Genomic DNA, 10,199 nt, shown 5'->3' on the forward strand with positions numbered 1-10,199 from the left:
CCACAGAGTCGAGCTCCCTTGGAGGGGCGGTTTCACCTTGTTTGATGGCCCAAGCTGGGCTGCACCGCTGGAGTTGTGCTCTGCACATGCAAACTGTGCCTCGAGTGTGGCAGCTCCAGCTCCCAGGCTGTGTGCAGCAAGCTGCAGGTCCCTGCTCTGCAGCCTGATGGCTCGGTGGTGTTCGCTGACAGCAAAAGCAGCTCTTCATCACCAAGTGGCCAAGTCACAGAGCAGGAAACACAGCAGAGCCATTTTATCACACAGGTGACATTTGCAAGCCTGCTGCACGCTAAAATGCAACTTAAAAATAAACGTGTGAACTGCTGTTTTCCCACAAGAGAGGATGGACAGGAATGTGTGCCTGTCTCTTCAGTCACTACAAGAAGCACTGATGATGTATTTTCCAGGTACAGCTGCCTCTTCTGAGTTGTGTAATATCTGCAACATTCACTCTGTTCCCCTCCCCTTTCTTCTCTTAGTATTTTCTCTTTTCCCTCTCCTGGTTTGACTTCCTCACCTCTGCTCCTCCCAAACCACTGGGAATACTGAGCAGCCAATATTTCCACAGAGTTTGCCTCCAGCCCCTGCTTAGGCAGCGCTGTGACTGATTTGAAGGAGGTTTTCCCTTTCCAAAGCTCTGTGGGTCGGTGCCATGGCCCTGGGCGAGGGTGTAAGGAATACACATGCAAAGTGGGATGTTGGAAGGTGCTGGCAGCTCTGCCACAGGGCCGTGGGCCATGCTGTGAAACAAACTTGTTTGTCCCCTTTTATCTGGAAACAAAACGAAATAGTCATCACAGAGCCGTGCTGTAACACTCATGGGGACCTGCAAATGAGGAGCACAAACTAGGCTTGTTCCTTATCACCTTGGGTTAAACCAACAATGAAAAGAATTAAAGATGGCACAGTAAGACCCTCTTTTTTTCCTGGCATGTCTTTGACATGTGTAAAACATTAAATTTGCGCATTAATTTTAATGTAATTAATTGTTATCAGGCTTAATTAATTGAGTGACTTGGGGATATTCTAACTGTCCTTTATCCACCACAGAGCCCCATGTAGCACCAAGGGGAAAGAAGTGGGAAGTTTGTTCCTTTTCCTAGAGGGAGTTTATATTCAAATGCTTATCCTCACATTTCTGATGATCCAGCCTCGTACATAAAATAACCACAGATGCAGCTTCAAGTTGATGAGCACCAGTTTAATCTTTGAGTCTCCAAACCGATCAGGTGCTACACAAAATGAAAAGCCTCTGGTAGGCCTAGACTGAAAATTAAGCTTTTTAAGTCTTGAGTGAAGGCAAGGTTTAACCTCTGTGGAAAGCGTGATAGAGGCATGTGAGTGTCGGCTTTAACAAACAGCATTTTCAAAGATGCTTTGCAGAGCTGAGTACCTTTCTCACTGGGATTGTAATGAGCCAGCAGCTCCTGGTGCAGAACCCTTCCTTCCCCAGGACACCCAGCAAGCCCCTGGGGCAGTCTGGGACCCTGGCACAGAAGGAAAATTGTGCATTTTATGCTTTTTTTGGCATCAGTGCTGTTCCTTTCTTATCGCTTTGCTACAGCTCCTTCCATTCCTGTCTCTGTTCCCCACAACTGCTTCCTGCTGATGCTACTAAGTTTCCCTCGTGCTTTTTTTGTTCCCAAGAGAAAGCTGTCAGCCCTCGGAGTCCCTCCTCTGTGATCTGCCTTTTCTGGCTGATATTTGCTGCCTGCTGCCCCATCCTCACCAAAATGCACAAAACCAATCTAATCCTGAATAAAAATACATGTTCCCAGCTCCACCCTGTTGCCTTCTTACACCTCAAAATCCCCCTGGAAGCTCTGGATTGCTCCCCTCCAGGGGAAAGAGCCCTCTGAGACTGCCTGCAAGGAGGGCTGTGTCCAGAGCCAGGCCCCAGGAAATCCTTGCAACAATTTCAGGTGGAAACCCAATTTCAGGTGGATTCCTATTCCGGCCAGGCTTTCCCCCTTAAATCCTCCCTGACAAACTTCTTCCCAGTCTAGCCCTGCTCCCCACTTGGAGATGGTTCCTCCCAGGGCCAGATGCCGTATTATCTGGAGCGACTTTCCCTCCCAGCCTTGTTTTCCTCCTGCTCCTGAGTCCTTTGTCTGGCTGCCAAGCGGAGCAGCCCTGCCAGGCAGACAGCTGCTCCGCATCGCCGCACGGGTGCTGCCCTATGGGCTGAGCAGCCCACTCCAGGCCCGTTCCATCTCCGAGGGGGACGCTCGGCCTCCGAGGTGTGGCATACCAGCAGAGAAAAGGCAAATAGCACCTGCAAAGCTGTCAAAGGGGCTGGGAATGTTTAAGATAAAGAGGCCTTGGTGGTGCTCAGGGTTTACCTCTGAGACAGCGTGAGTAGAGAGCCTGCTCGCTCCTGCTCTGGCTGGAGGTCTCCCTGGAGGACCACGGAGGAGGAATGAGAAGTTTCCAAGCCCGCAGCCACAAAAGCACAGGCCTGGAATCTCTCTAATGAAAGTTTTCCTCTTTGCAGTTTGCCAGGCAAACAAGCACCAGGCACCAATATCAAAACCAGCCCAGATTCCAATGAAAACCAGCAAAGAAGTATTAGAGTAGAAATGAAACCGCTTCGTTTTGCTTGGTAAGTACTGGCAAAAAAAACTACAAAGCCCCCTCGGGGAGAGGAGAGGAGAGGAGAGGAGAGGAGAGGAGAGGAGAGGAGAGGAGAGGAGAGGAGAGGAGAGGAGAGGAGAGGAGAGGAGAGGAGAGGAGAGGAGAGGAGAGGAGAGGAGAGGAGAGGAGAGGAGAGGAGAGGAGAGGAGAGGAGAGGAGAGGAGAGGAGAGGAGAGGAGAGGAGAGGAGAGGAGAGGAGAGGAGAGGAGAGGAGAGGAGAGGAGAGGAGAGGAGAGGAGAGGAGAGGAGAGGACTCTCCCTGCCCTGCTGGGCACAGGGCACAGGCAGCTGGGCTGATGGTGGGGCTTGGGCCAAGGGGCTCCTCCTTTCTTGCTGTTGCTCGCAGGGATGGAATATCACTTTATGCCCACATTAGAGAGCTTCTCTGCATCATCTTTCCAGACAAATGAGTGCTCCACCCTGCCCGATTCCTTCAGTTTGCCTGGAAGGACTCTCCCTTCTTGCCCTGTGGGCTGGACTCCTGCTTCCCTCCCACTCCTGAGCCCTTGAAGGCTGTGCCAAGGAGTGAGCTGGCACTGCCGGGCTGCGGCACGGCCTCCTCTGCCTCCCTCCCCGCGCTGCTGTGGGCCCGGGGCAGGGAATACCCCACCCTTTGGCTGGGGCAGAGGAGGTTCTGAGACTTGCTTTCATCCCAGCCCTGTCTGGGAAAGCTCCTGAACCTGCTCTGCGTCTGGCAGCGCCGGAATCCACAGCAGCAAAGCTGAGTGTTGGCTCGCCTGGAGTGATTCCTGGAGGCAGGCTGGTGTCACACACCCCTGTCCATGTGAAATAATCATCCACGTGGCACCTGGGAGAGCTGCAGGTTCAAATCACAGTTTGAAGGGACACACTGGGGTTAAGCCCCACAGAAAACCTCCTGAGTGCAAAGCAAGCATCACCTGACCAGTGTCAAATGTCTGAAACAATCAGAAGCACAAACACCTCTGTCCCTCGGAGCCTCCTCGTAGCACCAACTGTGCAGCCTGACGGGAGCATCCCTAATTGCTTTGTTACTGGTCATTTGAGCAAAGGAAGTGGAGGAGAGAGTGAAAGCAAAGCCCAGGGCTGGAAAATGGAAATGACTGTGAGGAAAGGAATGTGGAGCTTCACAACAACTCAGAGTTGGCGGGGGAGAGAAGAGCAGGGTGAAGGGGGAAGGAGGAAAAGCAGGAGGTAAATCACGGTGACAGGAGAGCACAGTCCGAGTGTCTCTGCCGGTGTCACACAGCCCTCGGCTGGCGCTGCTGGGCACAGCACTTCCTTCCCTCACCAGCCCACAGCCCAGACACAGCTTTTGCCAGGATGAGTCTAACACGTCTGCTGAGCTCCTGCCCCAGGACACTGCTCAGAGCAGAAGGGAGAGCCCTGACATCTCTTGCCAAGCTGGTGTCCGTGGTGTGAAGCCTCTGTGCCCAGCTCCGTGGGAATATGGGTGCAGAGTCTTGCGGTGCAAATCCCCTCTCCCAGTGGAGGCAATGGGACAGGATGATGCTAAAACCAAAGTATTTTCAGTGAGCCAAACGATCAAACTCTGCCTGAACATCTACCTGAAGAGTGACAGCAGCCTCCTGCCCTGGCACACTGCCTCAAAAGCCATTCTTCCCCCGACAAAAGCAAAAAGGGGAGGCCATGGGGTGCTCCCCAGACCTTTTGGAGGGGACACGCTGAGGGTGCTCCCCACGCAGCTGCCCCGGCAGGTTCTGCAGCCTGGCAGCCGCCTCGCTGTGCCCCCGTGCTCCGTGAGCGCAGAAAGGCAGCGACAATCCCGGATGTGAAGGATTTACAGCCCTGGCAGGCGCTGCTGCTGGCTCGGTCGGGAATTTGAACAGCGCAGTGCCAGGCCGAGCCCCGCCAGCGATCAAACACCGCGGCCGAGCCCCGAGGCCAGGGCAGAGCCCGAGGCCCCAGAGCGGCTGCGGGGGCCAGGCCAGGCCCTGGCATCCTCGGCAGGAGCCTCCCCTCTCCAGGAGCCCGTGGGCTTTTCTCCTGCCAAAGAGAGGGGACGAAGGCAGGGCTGTGCTCCGGCAGAGGGCCAGGGGGATGCGTGGGCTCAGCCTGAGCTGGGGCAGCACAACTGGGGGCTCTCCCTAAAGCAGGCAGGAGCTGTCGCCAGGAAGGTCCCGATCCCAAGGGCTGCCTGCACAGAGCAGCTCTGCCCCGTCCCAAAGGCCAGGATTCCACACGGAGAGGTGACACTGGGAATTGTGCAGGCTCAGATCGTCACCATTCCATTGCTCCATGTTTGTATTCCCTGCAAGGAACGTGAGGGGAGACCTTACCCAGGAGGGATTCAGTCACTCGCACCCTGGTTTAGGATTGAACTCGCTCTGAGTACAGAGCTCTGCTTCATGCCCTGCAATTCACTGTGCATTTAGCAGGCAAAGTCAGTTCTTCCACTTCATAAACGTGGAAGGAACACACACAGGCCAGATCTGGACTTCCAAAGGAAGAGGCTGTCAGCTCCCGAGCTGCCTCGCTGGCATTTTTAAGGTGTATTATTTACATGCTGGAAAGGAGCCAACCAAAACCTCTCTTAAGAAATTTCTCCCTTACATACAGAACAAAGTCTACTGCTTTGTGAAAATGAATAATTAATTTCTGAGGTTTGGGCATCTTCATTTATTGCTGAGATCTTGGCATAATCACTTTTCCATATTTGGGGAAAATGAGAATAAAAGTCAATGTTAAATGATGTACAAAACTAAGATTAGTCTGTTTACCCCAGACTAACTCTTTAGATAAAGGAAAACTATTTTCATACTTTGCATAAAATATGCATAAAATATGAAGTTGATATTTTCCAATCTTGATATAGTTTTTATAAACCCTCTTCTCTTTTTTAAGCCCAACACAATTAGCATTTTGAGAACATTGTGAGTCTGCTCTTAACTACCAATAAAACCAGTTTGATTTACCAGTGACATTAACCAGGTTAAGTGCCAGGATTCAAAGAAAAGCTGTTTGGATCACTAGAACATGACTTCTGCTAGTCTGAGGGATCCTAAAATGGTGTGACAAGGAGTGTGTTTAATAGATGTAGATGTGCTGCTGAAAGCCATTCCAGCATCTCTGTGGGCAAGCTCCAGAACAGAAAATTAAAAGGGGAAAGGAAAAAAAATCCCTAAGTAGCAGTCAGTTTAATTTATTTAACATTTATTTTACCAAGAAAGAAAGAACTGAGTACAGACTCCATCATGTTTCTGTTTGTCATCTTTGGGGGTATAAATCTTTCCAAACACTGCTGATGTTTTACTGCCAGGCACTCCAAGTCCTGCTGCTCTGGGGACATTTGGGACACAGCACAACCCCAGGCTGCAGGATGGAGGCTTTCAGCTTGGCAAAGGTTCCCATTAGGGCAGGCAATAAAAACACCTCACACAGCTCAGCTGAAATCCTTCGTGGCTTTGGGGTTCTGTCACCTTGGACCACTAAAGGTGGAGACTGAACAAGCACTAATAGCAAAGCCCTACTCAAAAATAATCAGTGTATCCTTTGTGCAGAGCAGATTCCCAGCGAGTTACTGCAGGGCTGGGGTGCTGAGGCAGTGAACACCCACCTCCAACAAAACTCAGTATGTCAATGACTGAAAAATAAATCAAATTACTTGGCAAATAAAAATGCAATTCTGTGACTGCAAGGAAGCTGGCATTTTCCTGGTTATCTTCTCCAAGACAGAAAGAAGATACATATAAATATATATGGCATCAGAAATGGCAGCAGAAATGTCTCTTTATCCTTCCCAGCACAAATTAAGTGTAGGAAACTACTCCTCCACAGAGGCCCCTGTCACTGAAGTGATGCCCTAAGCACAGCTAAGTTCAGAGACACCAACCAAAGTCAGCTCTTACAAAATAAAATGTAACACACGTCGGTTCAGGTGTTGACACTGCAGGACATCACTTAGATCTGAACATACTCCTGGATTTTGGTTCAGCTGCCTGTTTAAGTGCACCAAATGCTTTACTTTGAGCTCCCACCCAGACAACTCGGCGTCCTTCACACACAGGGTGCCAGGTTCACAGAATCCTGGATATTGGTGCAGGACACAGCAGGCATTTCTTCCACGAGTTTTGGCCTCAGCTTAACCCTGTCCAGTTCCTATTCTTGAATCTTAGTGGTGCCTCAAAATCCCCTTTCACTCAAAAATTATTTTGGGCCAATAAAGAAAGAGCAAAGCACATCAGAGCCAGGAAGTTCTCTGCAGGTTTTTACATCTCACTCTATTCAGCAGGAGCTTTTAAGCGGGGCTGAGAAACAGCACCTTACAGCCTTTTCTTCCCCGTTCTTCTCCCCAAGAAGAGAATTGCTGCTTTTCCAACTCATTCCACAACCGAAGGAACACCCGGGGCCGACGCTGCTGCCCGAGGTTTTGCTCGTGGCACTCCCCTCCTGCCAACCCGCAGGGAAGCAGAGGCTGCAGCTGCCAGCGCGGGCAGCGCCACCCCTCCGCTCTCAGCGTTCCCCGTTTCAAGCTCACAGTGACCACAGAAATTACCAGCAGCATTTGGTTGCTCTTTGCAGCTGCACAGTTCTCACCCTGGCTCAGACTTTATTCAGGGAACAACTGCACGGCCACAGCGTTTCGCTGCAGCTGGGGAAGGGCCAAACCCACGGGACAGCTGCTGGAAGCTCAAGGGATAATTAAGAGACAAACAATTAATGGGATTTCTTACTCATCTCTAACTTCGATAGAAATATATTATTTTTACCTGGCAATTAAAAATCTGCACTGGTTTTTTTCCCCAAGGTAAGAAAGTTTCATTATGTTCATTTTGCACATTTAGACATGACAGGAAGCTCAACATTTTCCCAGGAAAATGCTACAATAGACACATCTTTTCTGCTCTCAATCACTGCCATTCCAGAGCACTTTTAAGACAGTTCACATTTAATATAAAGGCAGTAATAGACTTTGATATGTTAGAACTTAATTCTAGAACTCTGATTTTTGGAGTTCACTAAATGCATGGCTGGGGATACCAATAGGTGGAAGAAAATAGAAACTTTTCTAGGATTAAAGCTCAAGTTCTGAAATACTGAAAAGACTAAAGGAAACAATCTGCACAAAAACTCAATATTTTTTTCTGTGATACGGGCACTTTCTGTGAAAGTGAACATGCATCACTGAAAGACATTGGGTCCATTTCTCTCAAGGGAATGCATTTTACACTGAAAATGTAGAATAAACCCACAGAGCATCAAAGGGATCATGGGAGACAGACAACAGAGTTTTGAAAAAAAAAAAAAAGATGACAACATAACATCTACAATGTACACACACACCCTGGAAGGTTTATATATGCTCTATATATATTTCAAAGTACACACAAGCTGCCCATGTGGCAGGTTGAGAAAATAGGAATACATCTTGGGAAGGTCATGAAGGAAAAAACCACAGAGGAAAACAAGAGTTATTTACATTCAATAATTCAGTAGCCTTTAACACCTCTATATACAAACAGGCTCTATTTATGTACAGACTGCGCTGGGAGCCGACTGAAGTTATTCCAAACACAAAAGAAAAATACAAAACCCCTTGATAATTCACTTGAACAAGCGTTTACAGGTTGCAGAGATTTCTCCATTTACAAAGAAAATACTACACATGGAACAGAGAACTTGCATCTTTGGGGAAATTTAAGTCCTTACAAGAGGAGTGTGATCCCTATGAGCCACACAGGAAAAAAGTGGAATACTTGCAGTGCAAGGAGTTTTTCAGGGGGTTATAATTGCATTTATCATGCCAGACATATCTTAATTATCAAACTAGTTAACAAGTCACAATTTAGTTGCTGTCAAGGGACAGTTAGAAAAAAGAACCAAGAATTTGGGTTTTCAGTTCCCAAATCAACTCAAATATGTACCTTCCCCTTTTGCAGCACAATTCCAAAATCCACACAGTACAGAAGTTGCTGCCATTTTGCACCTGGCATTGCCCCTGTGACCAGAGCCCTCTGTCCTTTATAGGTTTTATATCCATTTCAGATGTACAAAGCATTTTTGTATTTTGTACAAAGCAGATCAATATCCCACAAGCAGGAAAATACAGAGACCACCCTTGGCTGACCTGGTAATTTATGATTTAATAATTGGTCTTTTTTTCCTCCCCAGGAGGATGTCTGTCTCACAGGCAGTGCTACAAAGGGACACCAGTCACTGTTCTTACCCCATCCAGGGCAATTTATATTCCCTTTCTCCCCAAGCTGTATCAGCAGCTCATGCAGGGAACAAATGCCAAAATCCACACCCCAAGCACCAAGTAGGAATTTTCAAGAGAGAAAATACTGCTGTGGCTTGAAGGCAGTTTTCTTTTTTTTTTTCCAATGTTAATTTTCAAGTTGTTACAACAGTCCAGAGCCGTGGTTGCAGCTGTGTTAATAAGTGGATGGCAAAGCCAAGGCAGTGATGCTGCAAGGAGCAGGCAAAGAAGAGCAAGTAGAGGAATGGATTTCTAGAACAGGAACAGTTCTTATGGATCTTGGAAGTACTGTCAGTTTTTTTTCCCCTCCAGGGGACACAAGTCCATGGGAAGTTTAAAAGGTTGAAGCAAAATAGTGCTGTTTGTTCATCAATACAGGGAATATGAGATTTGCTCATCCCAACAATCAAAGTGAGCACACCGGGCTGAGAAGAGCACTTAGGAACTGAGTATATTTAAATAACTATTTAAGAAAAAATATTAAAAAAAAATCACTAATTGTGAATCTACCACTCCCAGAACTATTTTACTGAGGATCAAGACGTAAAATGTTATGTCATCATCTCAGATGGCAGAAGTTTCTACAGCAAGTAACAATTAAGCAGCAGCCACACAGAGCCTGTCGTTACTGGCCGTTTGGTGTGCTGTCTGCTGCAGTAGTAATCTGTCAACACACTCCCCAAAATCCCAGCCCTGCTCCTGCAATGGGTGCCAAATGCATCCCCAGGTGGGTACAGAACACAGGAACAGCCTCCCCCACAGCCTGTGCTCCAGTTTGCCAGGGCAGCATCAGCTCCCAGGGCTGTGACAGAGCTCAGCTCCCCTCCCTTGCTCCCAGCAGACCGAAGATCCCCCAACACCGAGCACCTGCAGCCCAGGTATTTACAGAGGAGCAGCAGGATTTATTCCAGATCTGCATTTCCAGTCACTCCAAGCATGAGCAGGGGATTCATCCTTCCTGACCACTTCAGGCTGGGGCTGAGGGAACTGGGCAAACTTCCTTCACTCAGTGACCACACTGAGCTGCCGGCACAGGGAGCATTAACTGAGCCTCAGGAGCAATAATTCCATAAGGGAAGCCCCTGCTTCAGCCCCACTCTTTCTGACCCTTGAGTGGCTCACCAAGTGCTTCAGAGGTGCCACACCTGCAGCCATCCTGCTCTGGAACTGAGCCTTCCTTAAAATACACACGGAGGTTTAGACAGAGTTGAGTTCTTGCCTCATTAGCGAGTTCAGCCGAGAGATTTGGGCTGCAAGACAGAAGCCTGGTTAGAGCAGCCTGGAACATGCCAAGTCCTGTCCAATTCCAATTGTACAGACTTGTTAGTTTTTTTGGAATATGGTGATTGCCTAAACAAGACTCCAC

General features: G+C 48.6%; 1 long non-coding RNA gene across 1 annotated transcript; it reads left to right on the forward strand.

Annotated features, from left to right (window-relative positions):
- Positions 1 to 255: 255 nt before the first annotated feature.
- Positions 256 to 5,331, forward strand: LOC146766024 (uncharacterized). Its single transcript, XR_014958683.1, has 3 exons — positions 256 to 407; positions 2,495 to 2,602; positions 3,037 to 5,331. It is a non-coding gene; the product is annotated as an uncharacterized LOC146766024 (long non-coding RNA).
- The last annotated feature ends 4,868 nt before the right edge of the window (positions 5,332 to 10,199 follow it).

Source organism: Lonchura striata, chromosome 15 (assembly GCF_050655825.1).
Source record: "Lonchura striata isolate lonStrDom1 chromosome 15, ASM5065582v1, whole genome shotgun sequence".
In the NCBI taxonomy this organism is placed as follows: domain Eukaryota; kingdom Metazoa; phylum Chordata; class Aves; order Passeriformes; family Estrildidae; genus Lonchura; species Lonchura striata.